Source organism: Taudactylus pleione, unplaced genomic scaffold, assembly GCF_031769625.1.
Source record: "Taudactylus pleione unplaced genomic scaffold, aTauple2 ptg000391l, whole genome shotgun sequence".
Lineage (NCBI taxonomy): Eukaryota > Metazoa > Chordata > Amphibia > Anura > Myobatrachidae > Taudactylus > Taudactylus pleione.
In genome coordinates this window covers 6533428-6557810 of record NW_028284792.1, presented here as the reverse complement: position 1 = coordinate 6557810, position 24383 = coordinate 6533428, and the positions used below count along the sequence as shown (strand labels likewise).

At 39.6% G+C, this 24383-nt stretch overlaps 1 protein-coding gene and 1 pseudogene across 2 annotated transcripts in view; one reads left to right on the top strand and one right to left on the bottom strand.

Annotated features, from left to right (window-relative positions):
- The window catches only part of CALN1 (calneuron 1), a 384359-nt gene that overhangs the window by 347202 nt on the left and 12774 nt on the right, over positions 1-24383 (top strand). The window lies entirely within an intron of this gene.
- Positions 15439-22605, bottom strand: LOC148507547 (uncharacterized; annotated as a pseudogene).

The following is a 24383-nucleotide window of genomic DNA, read 5'->3' as shown; positions in this document are numbered from 1 at the left end:
AATGCTTTACATAGTGCTTAACTGGGGTTCAATTCCCGTTAAGGACAGGTGTATTGTAGAATAATTTTGAATTTGATTTTGTTATCAATATTATATTATATACAGTATATTTTTAAGTGTTAATTTTAGATTGTTCTGCAAGTGAACTATTGATAATCAAGGCACTAAGTTGTATATAGATACTGTGCAGTATGTACATCTCTTACTGCAGAGGTTCCCAAACTCTGCCATTACAGTCCAGGTTTTAAGGATATCCATGCTTTTCAATGGATAGCAATAGAAGTTTTATGTAATTTGTTCTCCTATTAACTGTATACTGTGGGGGATGGTTGAATTTCTCTTTGGAAGAATGTGTAAGAGGTTGCCTGCTCCACTGCCATGGTGAAATGACTAATGTCCTGGGGGATGGACTGAATGAAAATATACAACATTAGAACAAAAGTGGAAAAAACTCTCACTACAGTACTGTACTTTGTAAAAAAACAAAAACATTGAATAAATAATTACAACATAATCTATGCACTTTTATGCACATCATTGCAAAATAGAAATTGAGTAAATGTATATAGTAGTATGCAGCAACAGTGAAAAAAAATACAGCATGCAAATGTCGTAGCCGCAGGGACTTGTATTGAAGCATCTCTGATCTTGTGTAAGAAGTCGCTATAAAGTCGAACACACAGAGGTAAACCACCGGAGCAGCAATGAACTGTTCCTGTGGCAAAATCGCATAACTGACTGCTAATAATCCACAAACATAGAGATTTAATAAAGTCACACACGCAGTGTTTAATAAATGAGAGGTTTACATGATACCACTTGACTCCAATCAAAGCATTGTCAATCTTCATCAGATGTAATATACAGTTTATTTTGAATGAAGCTTTGATTCTTTGCTTTTTGAAAGCAATTCAAAAGACTAATTTCTCATGAGCAGGACCCTCTTTACCCTTTGTCTCAGGTCTGCACCCTCTTTGTCATACTCGTCTGTGCTGACTGTAGTGTGTATGTTTTGTAACTCTTACTGGCGATGCTGCAGTTATTTGGCATCTTACAAATAAATGATGACAATGATGAATAGGAAATATTTAGTGGACCTCCCTACCATTAAAATATATTTTCTTCTTCCTTCAACATGACAACGCACCATGGGGATAATCTACCCTTCCTGCTGAGTCAGGACATGATTTCTTTACCTGTCCTTCGTTCCTATGATTCCTTCCTATGATTTCTTTACCTGTCCTTCGTCTAAGTGTCATGGTACAGTAACTAGGTTATTTATTTTATAGATGTATGATCTTGCATGTGGATATAATTCTCCTCTCATGTGTGATGTCATGAGGAGGAAGGAAATATACAATTCAATGCAATGCATTTGATAATTGTCTTTTCTTGACTAGTCCATGGCAGCACACACCAGGGGGTTACACCATCTTTCCTCCTGAAGCAGGACAGGAAAAGAAGACACACCTGGAAGGTATATAGATCTCCTGATTTCCCCAATGTTGTAACACATCTCAAACAGAATATATTCAAAATAACTGAATTTGGGTATAAGAAATTATGCTAAAATTGTAAAGATGACTAGACCAGTGCGGATCTGTTTAGTTCAAGGCACCCTACTGCAGTAAAAAAAGGTATGCCAACCTCACAACAAATATATAACACAGTAGGAGGGTATACTGCACTGGTGTGTCTCGGTCAGAACAATAAAACATGTACATAAGAATAATTTCTTAAAAGAAAGAATATAAATACATGAATAAACATAAATAGCAGCAGACTATATCACAGATAATGAGTAGCAGCCTGATGATAAGGTAACATTCAGCATAAGAACATGCTACACTTTATTCAGTGACCTAACAAATCAATACAAAGTAACATACTTTTTAGTATCTAAATTAGTATCAAAAGGAGTCACATGTAAAATGGCTGTATGGAAGCTGAAAGCACAGTCAGCAATTTATATTTCAACATTCAAATAATTCCATAGAATTTATGGCTATAATTACCCATAATTTGTTACAATTCTGTGTCCAGTCTTTTATATACTGGACTCCAAATTGTGTAAACTGTACTTTGCAGAATGCAACAATCGGCTGATAGCATGTGTAATCATCGCTGCTGAATCAGGCCCTTACCGGTTATTCCATTTTACTAATACATTAAGTTATAATTCAGTAGTGTTCTCTTCGTAATCTGCAGAAAATGTCTTCTTATAAATGTATTTTAATATAACAGAAAACTAGAACATTATTAAAGGTATAAGCATGGGCACTGGGCAGCACAGTTGCATAGTGGTTAGCATTCTGCCAAAAAATAAAACTGAAAAATAACCCTAATGTGTATGTGTGTCCATGTGATGAGGAATATATTATTTATTGGAGTAGGGACTGATGTAAATGATTAAATATTCTCTGTAAAGGCGCTGCATAATATGTGTGCACTATAGAACTATCTGTTAATATTCATAATAAATTGAAGCTGGTGTCTAGAAAGCTTTTCAATTGAAATGAAAGCTTGTCAAACTGGAATCCTGCCCTTTTTGAATCAGACCATATGTGAAGGGATAAAATGTACTCAAGACCTAGCGGTAGCACAGATTTAACTTTCCAGCAGCTCTGCTATTGAATGTATTCCCTTCAGTTATCACTGCCAGTCAGTGCAGAATTGACTACTCCAAATTAAATAGTGTCCTTCTGGAACTCTAACTGTGCTCCAGCATCAGCAATATATTGTCCATCTGCAAATACTGTAATTTAATTCTGTTGATTTTAACATTGTTATAGCTCATATGCATGACATCTGTCATACACATACACACAAATGATTTTGTCAGAATTCGTATTTGCAACAAAACCATTATCACCCACAGTATTTTATGATTTATGAAACTATATTGTTGATCTGCTTACAATGCTTTTAATGATTTTTCTTTTGTTTCCTGAATATAAAAAAATCATCATCATGTTCAAAAAACTATTGTTCCTGTGTGCATGCATTCATACTTGTACTCAGTTATTTAGAATAAATTTATTAAATAATGCACATAATAGTAACACAACTAAAACAAATTAAGAAGCACTTAGCCTTGTTCATTTGTACTACAGGGAAGGTATCATTATAACAAAAGTGCTGGTAAATTGTGACCTGGTGTACACATGATTTTCTCTTATGTCAATAAGAAGAACACATTAAAAGAATCTACAACAACCATCTTTAATTTAAGCAAGAAAATTCTCACACAAGCAGAAACTTCAGTATTACTAATATTACTAATATAAACAAATTCAGTTTATATATCGATGTTCCAAATTTGTGAGAAAATTATATGTTAAAAAATACTATGCAAAATCCAATGACAAGAGCCACAACAGTACAATTCAGACATAAATGATTTTAAACTTCCTTCAACTTTCAATCCTGCCCATTGCAAAGGACCTCAAATTGAGACTTTCCAGAATTTAATTACACAAGACATTGTCAAGTGTCCTGTTAAACCGAGAACCAAATATAATATATCGGAGGCAGAGAAAAAAGAACTAAAAGACTTGAAAGAAGACACTACAATTATCATTAAGCCGGCTGATAAAGGTGGAGGGGTAGGGATAATGGAGGAAGAGAAATACATTTTAGAAGTAGAATGCCTACTTTCAGGCACAGATACTTGAATTATTATCCAATGACCCAACCAAGGAAGTTTTCAAATAATTTTGCAAACCTGTGAAGAATTAGCCATGGAGATCAATAGAAAATAATATGATTTTAAAATGAAGAAGTACCCAAAAAGTGAAGCATTCTATTTTCTCCCAAAGTTCCACAAGGACTGCCATAATCCTCTGGGTCAGCTGATAATATTGGGTTGGAATTCAATTACAGCAAATTTATTATTGAAATATATAAAGATTTATTTTTGCAGATGCTCATATCTCAGCATAGGAGCCATCTGAAGGACAGCGTAAGTATCTTACAAGTATTGAACAACTTTCCCTGGAAAGAAAGCTACACACTTTGTACAAGCAATGTCAAGTGAATGTACAAATGCATAGCACACAACGTAGGCTGTGAATACACCTGTCACTATCTTTCCACCCTTATGGACATCCTAAACCAGCAAATAAATTTAATTATGGCAAATATTGATTTTAGATTAAAACATTTCTGGTATGACCGCAGTTTGTATCTTCAAAAATGCAGCACTGCCATGGGCACTTACTTTGCACCTAGTTATGTGAATTTATTTGTGTCAAGATAGGAGGATGAATGTATCTGGAATAACAATGTATATACAGTAAGAACAACATTATCTGCTGAAAAAGGTACATCGATGATGTCTTCTTTGTCTGGGATGGATCAAATCATGATCTGCAAAGATTCCTATGTTATATGAATAGCAACACTATCAATTTAGAGTTTACAAATCCACCAGTAAAAATACAGTAAAATTCCTTGACCTTGAAATTTACATCAATAATAATCAAGTGCAAACAAAAACACACATAAAAGAGGTGAACAGCAACAACATATTACCAGTTTCACTCAGTCACTACCATATTTGGATTAGCAACATACCGGCTGGTCAATTTAGAAGTATGAAATGAAATTGCACTGAAAATGACATTTTCAAACAGCAGAGTGAAGAAATGAGGACAAACTTGGTCCAGAAAAGTTACAAAGAGAAAGATCTGACAAGGCAATTAGGAAAAGTGGAAAAATGGAAAGAAGTGAATTGATTCAATATAAACCAAAATAGAAGAAAAGAAACTCTGATGAGAAGACATTGGCACATTCTGAAACTCAATGAAGATTTAAAACATTCAGTCTCAGACAATCCACGCATCATTTACAGGCGAGCGAAAAACATCAGACAGGAACTAATCAAAAGTTTCTTACAGCTGAGATCAATGTACTGTATCATCAAAAAATGAGTAAGGGTTATCATTATTGCTTAAATTGTAAAGCATGCAGAAACCATGGCAAATTGACCACAAAGACAACATGAGTTCAAATCAAACAATATAGGCAAAACTTATCAGATCAAGGAATATATGACATGTGTAATGGAAGAAGTAATTTACATATTGGAATGTCCATTTGGGCTTCAGTACATTGGTCAAGCAAAGAGAAAAATTAAAATAAGACTAGCAGAATATATATATATATAATATACAGACTCACAACACATAGTGTTTCCAATAATTTTCGAGAAGCACATAACAGAAACACTTCAGGCATAACATTTATGGCCATCCAAAGATACACCGTAACTGAAGAGGTGGAGATATAGTTAACAGATTGAAAAGAAATGAAGAAATGAAATCAATTGGATTTTTGAATTAAAGATGCTAAAACCCCGTGGATTAAATATCAACATTGAATTGAATGCGCTTTTATAAAAATCCCTTTTTTCCTATTTCTACAGCTTTTTCCCTTCGCATTCATTAGATATTATTCTAACAATTTGCATATATTTTATAAGTGGCACCTATTTATTTTTTTAATTGGATATTTATTTTTTTATAATAAGATGGCTTCTACAGCACATGGCTACAACCATTGTTATTAATTTCCAGCCTTCACTTCCGGTCTTTTAACCTGGAACAAAAATTTTTTTTAGTATATAAGGAAGCCTTCTATACACTTCAGCTATCATTGAAAAAGTGCACTTAGTGCATGGAATGCATTGGAGGCTATACGGTGGAGGGAATCGCTACATTCAGAAACTGCAACTAGCCACATCAGCGTCTGGCCCCAGACACAACTTTCTCTATTGGTTTATGTACCAATGATAATATAACAAATTTCTATTCATCTACAGTATTTACAGCTTTTTCCTTTTGTAAACTCTGTCTTTTGTCTGGGACATTCTGAACTTATAAGCACTTTTTTCCTCTTGGCACCAATGACGTAAACTCTGCCTGTACTTTTTCAGATACTATGACAGCGTTTTGTTCCACAGATACTAAACACTATTTTAAAGATTTTAAGAATGTTTTTAAACATTACTGACACAATTATAGAAATAGCAATAGCAGCTGCAGCCTGCCATTGTGTTCCCAACAACATACATTTGTTTAAGAAAGTGTAGAGTTTAAGGACATGAATTATGCAAGCGCCCGGGCTGATCTCTGCATTTAATTTAGAATTACTTATACCAATCATGTAAACATTACAAATTCACACTTTACGCTACGCTTTTTATTTCCATCCACTGGAATACATATTTTATCATCTCTCATTTTAACACTCACCATAGGAACGCACATAGTCAGAATAAGCTTCCTATGATCACCTGTTTTTCTCCAAGCAAATACAATCACTGATTTGTACTACCTCTTGCGACACATCTGTCTGTCGAAAAACAGGTACATCTCCACATTTCATATATTCATGATTCCTATATTCTTCACTACACAAATATTAAATAAACCTTGATTTGTGGGTGATCAGTCCACAATCTAAAATTATTAAAGCGTCTTAATACAGTTAACTCTACTTTTAGCAATATTACTTAAATGCAACAACACACAATATAAAATAATCTCTGAGTTCAACTTTAGCTACACCCCCTTGTCACCTGGTCACCCATTTCCTCTCGTTCTTACATAATATCTCGGAGCACAGAAATATACATATATATACACATGATGTATATATATAATTAATTCTGATACTCACAAAGATTTTGGAGATTGGATGTCCCAGCTGCTGGCCAGACAGCAGGTACAGCCACTCCTCTCCCATTGTTCAGGTAGTGAGGAAACCTGACAGGTCCATTTGGGACGATGGATGTCGTAAAGCCATAAGCAAGTGCCTCCTGCTGTTTAAGTTACCTTTAACCAGGTGTTGTTCCATAATAAGTAATATACTCCAATCCAGTATACTTAAGAATTTGTCATTTTATTAATTAATTAAATAAATAGATCTAGCCCTTTTAACTGGGACATATTCTCCCAGGGTTGATGCAGCAAAACAACCCAGATTGACATTATCATACAGTACTTATACATTATTACAATATTTAAGTAATACGCCCCCCTTATACACCCACTGACATCATCAGATAGACAAAGCTTGTTCTTGCTAGCTCCTCCTTGGCAATCAGAATCGAAACTGAATTCTTTTAAGAGATACTCATTGCTTGCTGCATCCCCATATTTAGTCTGAGTGTTGTTCTCAACACAAGGATACATATATTGGCATGCTCTTGTTCACTGTGTTAGATAAACAGTTTTCCTTGGGTTAGCGGCCTTAAAGACACACACTAATTTCCATTTAAATGTGAGTTTGGACAGAGAAACAAAATGGACGTACAAATGCCCTATTACATCTCATGAACTGCTTGATTATACAGCATAAAGCCTATGTAAATATGGAATTATGTAAATTAGTCTTTGACAAGTGTAATGTGAATAAGGGGCACTACTTTACCACACCCTTTCCCTATGAGACCACACCTTTTTTTGTATGTGCGCCTGTGACATGCAGTGTCCTTGTTTACAATATGGGGGGGCACCCATGCTTTTCTGGTAAAGGCCACCAAAATGTCTAGTTACAGCTCTGTCTTTAAGTGTGCCCGTATCTGTACAAACAAGTTTGGCCTGACCAGCATTTGTTTCCTGTAACCATCCCAATTTATTTCCATGCCTGAAATGGATTTTAATTGTATTTTACTCACTGTTTCAGTCTTCTCAAATAAACCATCATTATTATTCTGTCTTTTAGTAAAGTGGCAGTAAGTTTGAAAGATCAATATGTTCTAAATAATTACCATATTTATAATATTTTTAAAAGAAAAAATACAAATTATAAAAAGCTATAGTTTATAAAAAAAGATATAAAAATAGTAAGTCAAATATTTATAGTATGTCCTGTATATAGTATAAAATGTTTAAACAATATTTTTGTGGTTTGGAGCAGTCAGTAATCATTAACATATTTTTCTTAATTTTTCTGTTGAGGCTCCTGTCTTAGTAAAACCAGACTTGCACCGCTAAGGTGCTTTTTTTGTTTTTATGAATTCTGGTCACAGAAGCATGAACACAATACAGACTGATTTTTATCATTTATGTCCTGATTTATCTGAAAATCAAAAGTAAAGATATGTAGAGGGAGATGACTGAAAGCATTTAATTCTGTTTTTGAGCTAGCAATTTTTTAAATATTACAAATTCAGTCTGGAAACTACCTAGTTTATTTGGCAGTTTTCATTATAAAATGGGCATTATACTGTATGATGTCCATCCTTTTAAGCAAGGAATGCTTACAAAAATAGCTTGATGAAAATGTATCTTAAATATAGTGAAGGCTCAGCAATGAAGTTTTGGAGAATACAACTCCTTTCTCAATATATAATGTGCTGATGTCCTCCAGAAAACAAAAGGTGGCATTTGCTGGCTTTTTATGCAGAAAAAAATGTGCCTTTATTCCACAATAATGACAGCTTTCAAAGTTCAATACATAAATACCGGGTATGCCAAGGGAGTGTTTACAAATGGCAGTTCAATGTTTCATGGCTTCAGGACAGCATACTGTAAGAAATCAAACATACTGTACACAATGAAGCTGGCATAGCTTAAATAACATATTCAAGCAAGGTGGGAAACTCTGGACTGGCTGGAAAAGTGCCCACCTTGGTCGTCGTTATGACTATACCATCACCAAGATGATCCATAAACTCTGTGATGTCTATAGACAGTCACAACTTCACCTCTTAAAAATGACAGTGCTAATGAAAGTGATGGTGCAAATATAAACAAGTCTATGTGGATGTCTCTCCCTTCAAGAAGTAGAGGGGTAATTATACAGTTCTCCAGATGTCAAACGAACACATTAAATAAAGGAAAACAGGGCACTTATAAGATAGGAAGACACTGGGAATAAGATCCAAATAATAGAAGTGATAACAGCTGTATAAATGAAATCATACATTACAAATATCATATACAAATACTAATAAATAAGAAAACTAGTATAAAGTCTTGTACGGTTACATAAGTGAATTCCATGTAATTTATTTGTTAGTGCCCATATAGGACAGGGTATTAAGCTCAAAGATCCATTAAGCCTCAAGATGTTTCCCTGCTCTATAACCTCCCCTAATAAATATAGGTATATGATAAATTATTTTGCATTTTTACTAGCTATGGTATGAAATGTTTAGCTAAGCTAATGGATGGTCAACTTCATTTCCTTTCAGCGCTGAGCATATCGCCAAGTCTTGGAGAGCCATCCATTTAGCAAAATACCTAGTGGTTTGATCCACATAATATAGGCCACAAGGGCACAATATAATGAATACATTGAATTTGGAATAACAAGTGTGGATATACCGAATATGCAAAATATTACCACTTGTAAATATTTGATAAATTTAAGTGGAAATCCAATTTCAAATGGTGTACAGTGGACACTGAGTGACTGTATTCCTGTATTACACATGCTATGGGCATTCAGGCAGTGGGATTTTATTTGGAGGAGAATCTGAAATAAGTATTAAATAAAAAAAACTATTGCAGAATATATGAGCTATATCCTAAACAATATTCCAAAGAATATTGTTCAAAACAAGTTATGGAACTGCAATGGGCATACCTTTTGCATGCTGTTTCACAAGTTTGTATGAACCAGTGGAAAGAAACATATCTACAATGAAAATCCCTTTAAAGATAAGTTGTTGAAATGCTTCATTGATGATATACTTACAGTATGGGAGAGATCAGCTGCACAATTCAAGAAATTTATAGAGTATATCAGTGTAAATTATTTAATTTAAATGTTACCTCTAAATTTCAGGAGTCAGAAGTTAACTTATTAGATATAGGTTTAGATACAGCCAATAGGAAGAGAATGAGACAATTATTACTTGTACATACTGTATATAAAGAAAACTGATAGCAGTAATTACATTATTTACATGTGACAGATGTCAGATTCCTTTCTCACAAATTACTGAATTTAAACGATATTGCACAAAATTGGAAACTAGATTAAATACTCATGGAGATGCTCTTATAGGCCTCAAACATTCTTTAGGAGAGTTAGGACATTAAAAAGCACTTTAGCACCAAATCACTTCGTAGCTTCTAATAAATTTAGTGTTAATTTGTTAGTGAGACCTAAAGAATTGTTCCTATGTTCCTAATGTAAAATATACAAATAAGTTCTTTGATGCTGGAAATTGTAATGAGAGATATATTAAAAGTTTGATAAATTGACAGAAATCTTTAATTATTTTTATGACTAAGTGTGGTTGTAAAAAAAATAGGAAAAGGAAAAGCTATTCAAAATGAAAATATTAGAACATGCAATTATTAAGGGGAAAATAAATAATCATAGTGTACCAAGACACTTTAAAGATTGCCAAAACTTACCATTAGATACTTTCACATTTAAGGGAATAGAACACATGGTTGAACAATGCTTTCAAAAAACCACAGTGGAGGCCTATTCTGAGCATTCACTTATCCAGCAAATTCTCAGAAAAGGCTCCCAGGCTGCTCTTTTGGTAGTAGGGGGACAGGGCCATTACTCAAATTATGCTAGTGGGGAAGCACTTTTCTACCCCTGTATAAGAAAATGTTGTGTTGGTGTAGCAGTGCAGTCTGGTATTGTTGTGGGATGTGGTCAATATCCCTGTGTGTGGGATGCCGGCACTTAGAATATCGGTGCCGGAATCCCGACACCTGTCAGAATCCCGGCGCCGCCATCAGGTAAATAGTGGGGTTAGGGTTAGGGTTCCCAACCCATCCCATTCTAAGCCTTGTAGTTCTTTAGTTATATAAAAACAATAACCCATAGCCTGCATAATTTGAAAAATATGTCATATGTTTATAACTATTGTATGTCTCTAACAACTGGGGCAATAAATGACAGCGCAGTGTTTAGAGTATTCTTACATCTTGCATGGGTTCTGTCATGATGTTCTATTAAATTAACATTATACAGATGTAGCCAAGCTCATCTATGCCGCGTTGCAAGTGCATTGCGGTATGGTTGGCGCACTAGCATGCCCGCATCTATGGCGTGCGCATGCATGCACACACCATAGACTTCAATGGGGTAATCGCTGGCTGCGAGCGCTTGCAGCCTGGTGACTGCTGCAATATGCTGCGATGTGTGCGCACGTGCAGGCGCATCGCGGCAACGATGAGGCTAGAACATCACTTAATAATGATCTGTAAATTAAACTCCAAGCAGTAAAGCATTTAATTAATTATTTGTGTAATACGTTTAGAACATGTATGCTAATAAAAGAGGTTATCCATGTTTTAACATGTTCTACTTGTCTATGAGTGTTTGTTTTAACAGACTATTACAACGGGCTGAATTTATACAGGGTTCTGCTGACTTAATGGATTATCATTGTTCAGTAGGTCTGGGATTAAAGTGATTTAACATTTTCTTTTTAAAGATCTAATAAAACCTTTAAATAAGAGGCCAGATAGTGCTGTGATGGAAGACTCAGTGTAGGTAGAATGACACGATTTGATTTGGATGGATGAAACGTATAATACACAGTGGAAGTGGATAGTTGGTTTAAAAAATATCCTTCATAATCAGATGATGCTAAGAAAACTATTTTCTAGATGGTCAACATGACCTTGAACGAAAGTTATCAGCAATTGCGCTAACCATTAGAATTGTATTCTCTTGTTGCATTCACAGTGGCTGTATATAATAGGGGCACAGGGCAGCATGGTGTAAATGATTCTGTCCTGTTATCACCATCTCAAAATAGTAGAATCGAGCCCTTGCCCTTGGCATGATTTCTTATTTACCATGCGCTTTCTGCTACATTTGTGTAACAAACAGCTGTATAAATAGTTTACTATGCAACAGAATATAAGTATAATTTATTTTTTTATTACAATTATTTATTATATTATCATTATTATTATTATTATTATTATTATTATTATTATTAACAATTTAATGTCTCTTTGAAACCTTCTATTGTCCCTATCCATCCTACAGATGTGTCCTCATACACCATTGCCACAGTCGCTCCAAACAGACAATCTTGGCGCACCAGGTCCCATGAGACTCTACCGCACAAAGAGTCTTATTAGCTCAAAATGTGCCTCTTATTCTCACTAATAGAACAACTTGATGAGACAACTACTTTGCTAGATTGCACTGAACAATTTAATGTGTGACATTTGTACATCTGTGTGTGAAGGAGTCTTAATCTGTATATGAAGTGCTACAATGCAGTGGCCGTGACTTATTTTTATGCCAAGTTCTGTTGAACTTCATCATCTCATACTTGCCAACTCTCCTTGATTGTCAGTGAGACTCCCTGAAATAGTAGCAATCTCCCCGACTCCCTGAAGAGTCTAGAAATCTCCCTGATTGCACCTTCCCCCATTATGAAGCTATTATATAAAAAAGGCAGATATATATATACATTCAAATGGGATCATTAGTATAATTTCCCTGCAATGGCTATAAGGCACAATCATCCCTATGGCTACATGAATTTTCTGAAAAGTATCACTGTGTTTTCATCAACAAGTAGATCTTGCTAACTGCTTTGGGCTTATTTACATTTGGATGTAATAGTGTATACACACGGCATGAATAAAATGGACAATATGAACGCTAATGATATCGATCCTTTCGTTATCGTTCATATAGTGCATTTTTTGGTGGGCAAAGACCTGCGATGCGCGGGAACGTATGGACAATAATGATAATGTCCATCGCCCATGCATGCAGGTCAACCTGGTCGATATCGACGAGGTACGATTGCGGGTCATTGGCCATCGTTGGTGGGTACATGGTGTGCTGGATATTCGATATCGAACTTCCAGCACACCCGGGAGATCGTACAACGATATCGTTGTCAATCGTCCCATGTGTATGCACCATAAGCCAAATTTATGACACGACTCTCAGATGTAGCAGTACACGTCCACTTTACCGCCACGCTCATAGATGTTGCTTTCACAGTATCCCTCAAAAGTAGGCATGTGTGCTCCATCTGCGACTTTATACATGTTTAAAACAAACTTCTGTGTAGTGAAAGTCACAGCCCAGCATCTCTAGGACACTGTGAGTGGTGTTTCACCATGTCTGCGATGCAAATAAGACTAAAATTTAAAGAAAAGGGCAGTATGCTACACCGATCGGCACTGCTTAGTCGCCCCAGACATCTCACATCGTATGGAATATTGAGGTTTGGTGTATGAGGACACATCTGTACATTTTTACCTATTGTTTTTTAATATGTTGGTCAGGATTACTTTAGCTTTATTCAATCAACACGTTGTAAATATAGGATGTGAAGTTACAAAGCAATTGAGAAATTTAGGAGACAAACATATGCAATTTATGTACTATACTCATGTTTGGCTTGCCTTAACAAAGTGTGTCTATTTTCTCTTTTGCTATCGACTGATGACAACATATGCTGGAGTTGTGCTGATAGTGAGAGGTCCTAGAATCAGGGAAGGATTTGCTCATGCTGGATGAAGTAGTGGCTGATGCAGAGGGATTCTTTCTCTCACATGCCACTCCTTATGGAGATCCGTGAATATAATCCTTACTGCTACAACACATTCCAGGATTTGCTGAGTCTGGTGATGTGCACAGGAAAAGAAATTGCAGATGCACTATGTGATCATTACTGTTCAAATTTAAATGTATATTGTAATTATATATCATATCAGAGGTAGTTAACATATCATTGGCCAATGATACGGTCCTGCCCACCTATGTCAAGGTCACCTCGTCGAGCAGATCCCTAACACTCTGGGGTTCACATCTGGTGATGCCCTACATCCAGAGGAAGTATACCAGGCTATGGAGGGCCATATCTGCTGAGGAGAGGCTTATTGCTACCCTGTGCTTCCTGGCGACTGGCAGATCTCTCGCTAACCTCAAGTTTGGCTCCCTCATCTCACCGCAAGTTTTGGGCCTCATCATCCTGGACACCTGCAAAGTTATATTCACTGTCCTCAAGCAGCAGTACTTCAAGATAAGAACATGTTTGATGTCCCACAATGTAATATGTTGCTGCCCCCCCAAATGTTATTAGCTGTCCCCCTTATGGTATATGCAGCTGGCCACCACTGTATGCCCCCTAAATGTAAATTGCTGCTCCCCTTATGGTGTATGCTGCTGGCCACCACTGTATGCCCCCAAGTATTTTTTGCTGCACCCTTCATGGTTTTTGCTGGCCAGATCTGGAGTTAAAGGTAAAATACACGTATTAACCATTTTTTGTCTTTTTTCATTCTAGTTCCCTTTATCTGTGGAGGAATGGCAAAGTATAGTATAGCTCAGGAGTTTGAGTCACGGTGGAACTTCCCAAACTGTGGGGAAGCCATTGATGGGAAGCATGTGAGGATAACACCATCTGCCAACAGTGGATCCTTGTACTACAATTACAAGGGATTCTTTAGTATCATCATGATAGCCATCGTGAATGCCAACTATGAATTTCTGTTTGTGGACGTTGGCAAGAATGTCCATGCGTAGGATGGTGGGTCCTTCAGGGAGACCATGTTTTATGAGAGGCTCATGTCTAAATAGCTCAATGAACTTCATGCTTCGCAATAAAGTATGGACTGAATTTCATGTATGTTGCTGATGAGGCAGTTGCACTGCATGAGCACATCATGATTCCATATGCACAAAGGGGATTGACCAAGGAGAAGAGGATCTTTAACTATCGGATTTCTAAGGCACATCGTACTGTGGAGAATGCGTTTGGCATCCTCAGCAGTTGCTTCAGAATATTCCACACAGCCATCAACCTACAGTACGTGTGGATAAGATAGAATGGGTTTTATTGGCATGCTGTGCCCTGCATAATTTCCTGAGGCGTAAGAATATGCAACAAAGGCCACCCTTGATAGGTAGACTTCTGTAACCCCTGCTCCAGCCACAGAAGTGGCCTCTAGACCTGCTAAACAAGTCAGGGAGGAGTATCTGGCCTATTTCAATTCAGCGGGGGCAGTACCATGGCAGGAAGAATGCATAAAATAAAGACCTTCCCAAAAAATAAAAACATGAAAATTTCACATGCTATATAACAATGTTTTGTGTGAAAACTGTTTTTAGAATTTGTTTTTTTGCAAAATAATTTTTTATTTGGTTATCTAAAAATATATAGTGTGCATACAATATAATTTGTTTAAAGCTACTGGGAGGCATGCAAAATTGGTGGGCAGGGGTACTTTGTGGTATATACTAGGTGACATGTGTTTACATGTTTAAAATTATATTACATATAGGTACCCTACATATAGGTACCCCTATCCCCTCATATCCTCCCTATAGGTGCCCCATAATATGCTGCTGTCCACGGCGCAAATAGTAACACAACATTTTTTTTATTATTGTTATCCAAAAAAAGGCAAAGAACTAAGAATTCTGGTCTGGATTCATTGATTTATACCAGGCCACTGAGTGCCTCTAGAGCAGAGATTACTCCAGGAAAGTGAAATAAATCAGGCACTTCAACAATTGGTCATGTACAGTACAGGCCAAAATAGTTATGCCGACATAACTAGGGTCAATAAGAAGATCCAGATTTTGCAAGCTGTCTTCTCGAAAGAACACAAGAAACAAAAGGAGTCACAACATTCAGTAGCAGGGGCAAATGAAGTCCAATTTCCATCGTTATGGTACTTTGACCAACTCCTGGTCATCCTAAAGCAAGAGCCCAAGAAAAAGTCCAGAACAATTTGTGAAACATGTAAAAAAAAACAAATGAAAAAAATGACAAATAAAAAAACTGGGGGTCGCCATGGAGAGTGGACTGTGCACTCAGCCATGCAGAGTGTATGCCACTTGAAGAGGTTCTGGGATAGTTGGGTAGTGGCGTAGGGCTGCGCAGTGCAGGACAGGTGGGTGGTTGTGGAGGAGGACTTGGAGGTGCGGGATATGTTGGTGAGTGAGGTGAGTTCGGGAAAATACTGGAGGCCAGTGAAGTGGGCTGTTGTCTGGTATCTGATGCTAGGACAGTGTGCTCGGTCAATTGTCCAGCAAGCCCAAATATGATAGCGTCATATACCAGACGCTTGAAGTGCAGTTGCTGGGTTGGCTGCATGTCAAATTGTAAAGTGCAACGGAATATGCTGCACTATATAATAAACTGTTAATAAATAAAATAAATAAATAAATGTCCTGCATTTCAGTGGCGACATTCATCCCAAAAATCATAAATTTATCCGGGGCCTTCTGAAGAACCTTCTCCGCGTATTTCAAAAATTGTTCTGACCTAGATGATCCGGAACTGGGAGATTTGTATACCGTCCTCTGTTTCTTGGTGGGTGGCTGAGGTGGTGTGGTCTCCAACTTGCTCTCCTCCAGTTCTGTTGGCTCACTTGTGGGAGGGTCCAGATCCACTTCCAAAGCAGCGAACTGTAAAAAATAAAGTTGTTTAGGCTTTGTAAATACCTTTTTTTGTTAATTCTAGTTCTCTTTAAGTGTGGAGTAATGGAAAAGCAAAAGCAGTGACAAGAGTGGAGAAGTGAGCCAGTGGAGAGGTTGCCAATGTTAACCAATCAGCTTTGAGGTAATATTTATCAAGTGCATTCTAGAAAATTATATGCAGCAGCTGAATGGTTACCATGGGCAAATTCTCCACTCGCACACTTCTCCACTCTAGTCAATGCTTCAAGAATTTACCCCTCTGAACTTTAAAAAAAAAACATTTTGCAGGGTGTGTTTGCTTACCAGATCCTGACTCTCCATTTCCTCCTCTTCCAAGACCTCAGGCAATGAGCTCCTTGACCATTTCTTGGGCTCTTTCTCCAGCTTAAACAGAAGTAGGTCATAATACCATAAGGACGGTTTATGGACTTCATCGGCCCCAGCTTCCGAATGTTGTGAGTCTTTATACTTCTTGTGCTCTTTCCAGAAGACTGTTTGGAAATTCTGGATCTTCCTCTTGACCCAGCATATGTCAGCAGCACAGTTCTGGCCTCTACTGCACACGACCAATTACTTGAGTGCCTGATTCTTCCTCACTCTGTATATATTTATTGTATACCATTATACAATATATTTAAAACCATTTAATATTTAACATCAAGGTAAGGAGAAAACATTGGTGGGCAGTGGTGACATTGGTGGTTTAGTGGTTACATGTGACCTGTATACATTGGTGGGCAGTGGTGACATGCTATCTGTATACATTGGTGGGCAGTGGTGACATGCTATCTGTATACATTGGTGGGCAGTGGTGACATGCAGCCTGTATACATTGGTGGGCAGTGGTGACTTTTGCTGGGCAGTGGTGTGGGTACATTGGTGGCAGCACTGTACTCACCGATTTTTGAAGAATGCTGCCTCTCACTCCACATGTACAGGAGAAATGGAGGATGATGAGTGTCCAGGGAGTGGCTAAAGACTTCTATATCATTCATCATTCATTGCATACACACTGTATGATACGCACTATATCGTCAACGACATAGTCAAAATTGAGATGCATTGTACAGACAAAAGACATCGTTAACGACCCACGGGAGAGCGTTGTTCATCATTACGTACACACTGGATGATTTGAACGATCTATATTGTTCAAAGATGTCATTATTGTTCATATCATTTAAAAATAGCGCCCAGTGTGTTTGAGGCGTAAATTGTTTTTTTGAGATAAAAAGTTCTGTATGCAGGTTTTTTTAAACAATATTGAGTCATGAACTTTTTCTGTTTATGTAGTGTTTTACCTAAAGGTGGATCTGCCATCAACTAACTTTTAAATATTTAAAATAAGTTAACTAGAAATGTGGAATATTGTTAGACATTCCTGAATAAGTGGTATATGCAGTATAGGTAAAGGTCTAAGGGCCTGATTCGGATTTCTATACAAACCCAATGGTTTACATACAAATCCGATGCTTGGGGATCTGCGATGTGAAGAATGAATCCTGCATGATAGCTCGCAGTCCCCCCTTAGCCACAGCATTACTGACATTCTGCGGCATTTAACAGGCAGAGACCGGGACCATTCTACAAAACTGGGGCGTGATGTCAGCATTGTTAGGCACAGACTTCCTGGACCTGGCTGACCAGTTTTTAAAGCCAGTCTGCATAAGCTTTGGCTTATGCGGGCTGACCGGGGGCTGCAACCATCAGTTCAATGCTCCATCTTTGGATGCAGTGCTCGGATCATAGATGCATGCAGGAGGTGTCTATTATATACAGACACCTCGTGCTGCATTTGAATTTTTGTTCCTGCAGCTGTGCAATACTGTACAAATCAGAATCAGGCCCTTAATGACAGCACTATCAGGACGCAAACATTAAACAGATTTTTATATATGTTCTTCAACTCTTTCTGCTGCCATGCTTTGCCAGCTGCTGTTTTATCCAGTGAACACACAGATGAATAGACATTTTGGAGGCTACATTCACAAAGGTCTACATCAACTGTGAATACAACCAAGGATCTATAACACCAATAGTGTTGTCACTTCAGTTGTTTCCTGAATTTGCAATACTACACCAAACTCTGACCACATGATTATGGACCTGACTCAGAGATGTATCTGTCGACTGTGCATGAATCATGGTCACACTGCACACACGCTAAGGTACCTTTTGATGCCGCTTGTAGTGAGGATTACTTTGCAAAGTGATTGACAATCAGTACCCGTTTGGGGGAGATAACGAGTGGCGGATAATAAAATGCAGGCATGTCCCGGATGTTTTGGGGGCATGTCGTAGCCTGGGTCTGTGATCCCGTACATGGATAAAGTCAGGGCCGGATTAAGGTCTGTGGGGGCCCCTGGGCAACAAACATGTGGGGGCCCCTATTAAATGTGGACAAACTGGGGGCATGCACAATGGGGACCTTATGCAGAGGCCACAGTAGTGGTGCCTCTTATGCAGTGCCCCCAGTAATGTCAGTGCTCACAGTAGTAGTGTCCTATATGCAGAGCCCAGAGTAGTAGTGCCCCTAGGAGTGGTGCCCCTTATGCAGTGCCTATTCAATACCCCCATTAGTAGTGCCACCTGTAGTTATACCCCCTATTGTAGTGCCCCGAATAGTAATGCCCCCTTTATAAATGCCCCCAGTTGTAGAGCCCCGAATAGTAATCTCCCCTTTATAAATGCCCCCAGTAGTAGAACCCTGAATAGTAATGCCCCCCAGTAGTAAAGCCCCCTGTGGTAGTGCCACAAATAGTAATGCCCCCTATAGTGCAGCCCTCTGTATAAATACCCCCAGTAGTAATGGCCCTGTATTAGTGCCCCCAATAGTAAGTCTCCTTCTGTAATAGTGCCCCCTGTAGTAGTGCCCCAGTAGTAATGCACCACACCCAAGTAGAGCCCCCAATAGTAATGCCCCCCTGAGTATTTCCCCAAGTAGTAATGTCCCCCTGAGTATTGCCCCCAGTAGTAATGCCCCCCAAGCATTTCCCCCAGTAGTAATGCCCCCCAAGCATTGCCCCCAGTAGTAATGTCCCCCGAGCATTGCCCCTAGTGGTAATGGCCCCCGAGCATTGCCCCCCGTATTAATGTCCCCCAAGTATTGCCCCCTGTATTAATGTCCCCCGAGCTTTGTCCCCAGTAATAATGTCCCCCGCGTATTGCCCCCAGTAGTAATGCCCCCCAAGCATTGCCCCCAGTAGTAATGCCCCTGGAGCATTGCCCCTAGTGGTAATAGCCCCCGAGTATTGCCCCCTGTATTAATGTCCCCCAAGCTTTGTCCCCAGTAGTAATTTCCCCCACGTATTGCCCCCAGTAATAAAGCTGCCTGCACACACACAAAAAAACAACAACTAATACTTACCTTAAACCCCGCTCCCACGTCCGTTGCTGCCGTCCGGTCCCCTCGGCTGCTACTCTGCACTATGGGAGAGACGTCAAGATGTCTCTCCCATAGTGCACACTGCATGAGCTGGAAGTCGGAGCTCTCGAGTGAGCTCCGACTCCGGCTGCTGCTGAGGGGAGAGAGCTGAGTGCCTGCTATTTACCAGCGGGCGCCCGGTAAATTGACCCTCTCTGCGGCACCGGGCTGAGGTGGCCCGGAGGAGGCAGAACTGGTTCTGTCTCCTCCGGTGCAAGTTAACCTTGATGGGTGTGGGGGCCCTTTACGTGTGGGGGCCCAGGGATGACCACCCCTGTCGCCCCCCCCATTAATCCGGCCTTGGATAAAGTGGTTCTGACATCTCAGTATATGCTGCATTTCTGAGAGATCATAGGAATGATTATCAAATGACCTGCAATGGTAGCTGCGTATCTGTGCGCACTTACCTGGATCTGTGAACTGTCAGTGGGCGTCTCAATACATTTCCAGCTTGCTACAATATTAGCATATTTTTGCCCATCAGTTTTGTGCAGGATCAGAGCTGAAAATGCCTTAGCGTATGTCTCTGAATCAGGCCCTATAGTACTAAATTATAAAAACCATCTCTATAAAGTTCTACCTACTACTTTAGAACCTCCTTCTTTATTTATTTTAACGATTCCAAAATTTATATCCTACAAACTGCTTGGTTTAGCATTGTTTATGTCTTAAATAAATCATGAACATAAGGGGACACTGTGCTTTTACTATCCATGGCCCTCAATAGGGACAGAGGACCTCATTCAGAGTCTTTCGTTGCGGCCGCACGGTCGTACGCCACCGATGTTTGCTAAACTGCACATGCGTAAAATTCGCAATGCGCGTGTGCATACTAGCTATTGCGATCAGAAATTGCTCTCTCCTTCAACTTGGCCAGGTCGTTAGTTTGAGTGACAGGATGAGGCGTTTGTGGGTGGTAACAGGGGAAGGTGCTTGTGAACGGGAGAGTGGAGAGCCGAACGCAGGCATGCCTGACTATGCAAACGGCGTTTTATGGGAGTGCATAATTAACTAAGTAGTGTCATGGCACATGTGACATGGGAGGTTTTTACACTGACTTGATCGTAGTGCTTAAGAGAGGGTATGGTCAACCTTAAGCTCTACGACCAGCTCCGATGATTCCCGATGGTCTCGATTAATCCTTATATGCCCGGAGATGACGTGTAATGCGAACGAGAAGGGGGCGTATTTTTAATCTTACGGCCGCATCCTCCCCTCACTCGTCCAGCTAACGATCTCATCTTAACGACGCAACTTGTGAGCGCTTCATTTGCATATCCGGCCCCTTTTACCTTATGACCGTGCGGCCGCAATGACCGACTCTGAATGAGGTCCAGAGTTTTGCCCAAAAGTGTCAGTTTGGGCAGATTTGGAGCAGGGCTTATTTTGTCCTAACTTTGTTTGTCTAAATGTTGAGATATTTGCATGTGTTACTTATCTGTGCTTAAATGTATTGGCAGAACCAGTAGGTGTCAGCAGTGTGTGATGGAGGTTAGTCCACACGATGAATTGTTTAATCAGGGATTAATTTATTAACCAGATAGAACAGCAGGATGTGAGACAACACAGGGTTAATGCAGCACAATGCAGGAACATTTATTATAAGTCAGTTCCAGGAAGGAGCGAGTTAATGCAGGTGGTGTGCAGTGGGATGGAGCATGCACATACATACAATGCAAGACCATCTTAACATATGGGCACACTGGGCAACTGCCCTGGACCCCATGATTCTAGGGGCCTTCGAGCAGGGGCAGGCTAGGCCAGTAGGCATCTACATGGGGTGTGTGGATGGTCACTCTGTGTATAGCGCAGCCGGCTAAGAGGCAGGCAGAGAAAGATGCTCCCCGGCCACTCTAACAGGCAGCATTCTCTATCTGACTATCCAGCAGTCAGACTATATGGTAAAAGGGATTCAGGGAGGGGGCTCGGTCTATAAGTATGTACAGTATGTGTATAAGTGTGTGACTATATGTATTATGTATTTGTATAAATGTGTGATTATATGTATTATGTATGTGTATAAGTGTGTGACTATATGTATTATGTATGTGTATAAGTGTGTGACTATATGTATTATGTATGTGTATAAGTGTGTGACTATATGTATTATGTATGTGTATAAATGTGGGCTACTGGTTTCATTTTTATGTTGAAATGTGTTTGTTTTTCAAGGCTTGTGGGGCGGGATGCAGCAAAGCAAGAATGCGGTCAAACCCCGAATATGCATGTTTGGCCGCATTTCTCATATGCACCAAGGCGATGCGATGCACTACGGGACTTGGTTGCAGTGGGTAATGGCATATTAATATAAAGAAATGGAAGGGCAGTGACACGGCTGCTTATTTAAAATATATATTTTACTGTGTAAAACCACAATGTAATTAAAGAATAGTCTTTTACCTCTACCTTTAATCAGGGAGGATGATCGTCATGATCTGAAAAAATCCTTCCCTCTACCCTCGTGATGGGGAGGAACTGAATAAGCTTCTGATAACTGACAACCAGCAGTACTATGTGCTATGAATTAGTTGCTGATAATAAATGCCCGGTGATGAGCAGCACTGAGTCCCAGCGCAGAGGGACCTCAGCTCCTGATCCACGACCTGTCCAATCGGCCTAAGGATGTCAGAGGGGCTTCTGGGTTATAAACCCGGAAGTCCCTCCATTGCAATGGGCTACTCTTACCGAGAGAGCAGTCCTTTCCAGTGTCTTTCATGCATACCGGCGTTGCTCATGCTGGCATGTATGCAAAGGGTGGCACGATGCATCTCATCCTGAATACGTAGCGTCATGCATCCCGCCCATAATGTTCAAACGTTTTTGTTGATTAATCCTCGCTGCATCATGTTTTTTATGTTTAAACATTGATTTTGTTAAAAGTACCAATAAAGTACCAATAAATCTAAAGATTTAATTTTATTAACTATTTAAATTTTTATTCCCATGAATGAGTGGGTAGAGGCCTCAGTGCATTGCTTTGCCCAGAGCCTACAATGCTGTTAGGACGGCCCTGATACAATGGTGGTACTACTCAACAAAATGTTCTTATTTCATTGGTAAAAACTCAGAGAGAAATGCACTTCCCTGTAAAAGACTTGCAAATTTAATTTATGTATTTGCATGTCTGCCACAAAGAACTTGGGACCTCATTCAGAGCCGCTCGCAAAATGCGAGCGCTTGCTCTGAATGAGGGCGGCCGCTTCTATGTGAGGAGCCGGCCTCCTGGCCGCTCACTAGGCTGTGGGTGACTACCCACAGCTATAGCTAGCGGCCAGGTTGATGGTCGCGATGGTCAAGACCATTGCGACCATCGGGGCTTGCGATGAGACCCTTGTGGTAGGGTCTCGTCTACCGCAAGCCCCAGTGAGCTTTCGGCTCTATTAGAGCCGGAAGCTCACCACTGACATCACGAGTAATGTCAGTGGGGCTGCCCCCAAACAGCAGGCATTCCGTCGGGAATGCCTCCGTTTGTGTATCCACCCCCCTGCCCCGCCTACAAAACGGGGGAAAGCAGTCGGTCACCGTCGACAGCCGCCCCTTTTGTAGTGAGTCCCGGAGCAAGAGAATTTCTCTCTCGCTCCAGGGCTTGCGCACGTGCAGTGCGGCCGCTGCACGTGTGCAGGGCCTCAACATCAACCGGCTTGCGAACGCATAGGTGCTTGTGAGCGGGTCTGAATGAGACCCTCGATCCACCCAGATCTTTCGATAGAAGATATAGACTTTTGAAACTTCTCACGCGCGCAAATTCATGCCCTACTCATCTTGCCCATAGATATTCTTAACCTACAATAGGGTGTATATTTAATAAAGTGGGGGGTTTTAGAAGTAGAGTTGTTGCCCATAATCACAACTAATCAGATTCTAGCCATTATCTTCGAGAAGGTGCTAGAAAAAAGATAAGTTGAATGTGATTGGTTGTTATGGGCAACAACTCCACTCCTAAAAACCCGCACTTTAGTAAATATACCACTAGAATACCATTCACATCAGTTATTAATCAGTGGTCTTTTGCTGATCATTATGATCAAATTGTGAAAATAATATTGTGAAAGCACCACCTATGAGAGTGGCGGTAAAGTGGACATGTACTGCTACATCTGAGAGGCGTGTCATAAAATTGCTTTACATACAAATGTAAGCCCCAAAGCAGATAGTAAGATCTATTTGTTGATGAAAACACACTGATACTTTTCAGAAAATGCTTAAGGATCATTGTGCCTTGTAGCCAATGCAGGGAAATTATACTAATGATCCAATTTGAATGTATATATCTCTGTTTTTATTTTAATATAACAGCTTCATAATGGGGAGCAGATTGGTAGACTCTTCAGGAAGACGGGAACAGCCGGCCCTAACCAGTTTTATGCCCTAGGCAAGATTTTGGGTGTTACGGCTCTGACCCAGCACCCCTCTCCTAGCACGGAAAGCCGGCAGACGCAATGCCGACCGCCGGCTTCCCGACTGTCTAATCCTGGCAAGTGTCAAATGACAGGTGTCAAGATCACGACGCCTGTCATTAGACCTACCCTGGGAGTCCGACACAAGGCTTACCAATCGAAGGTAAGCCGGG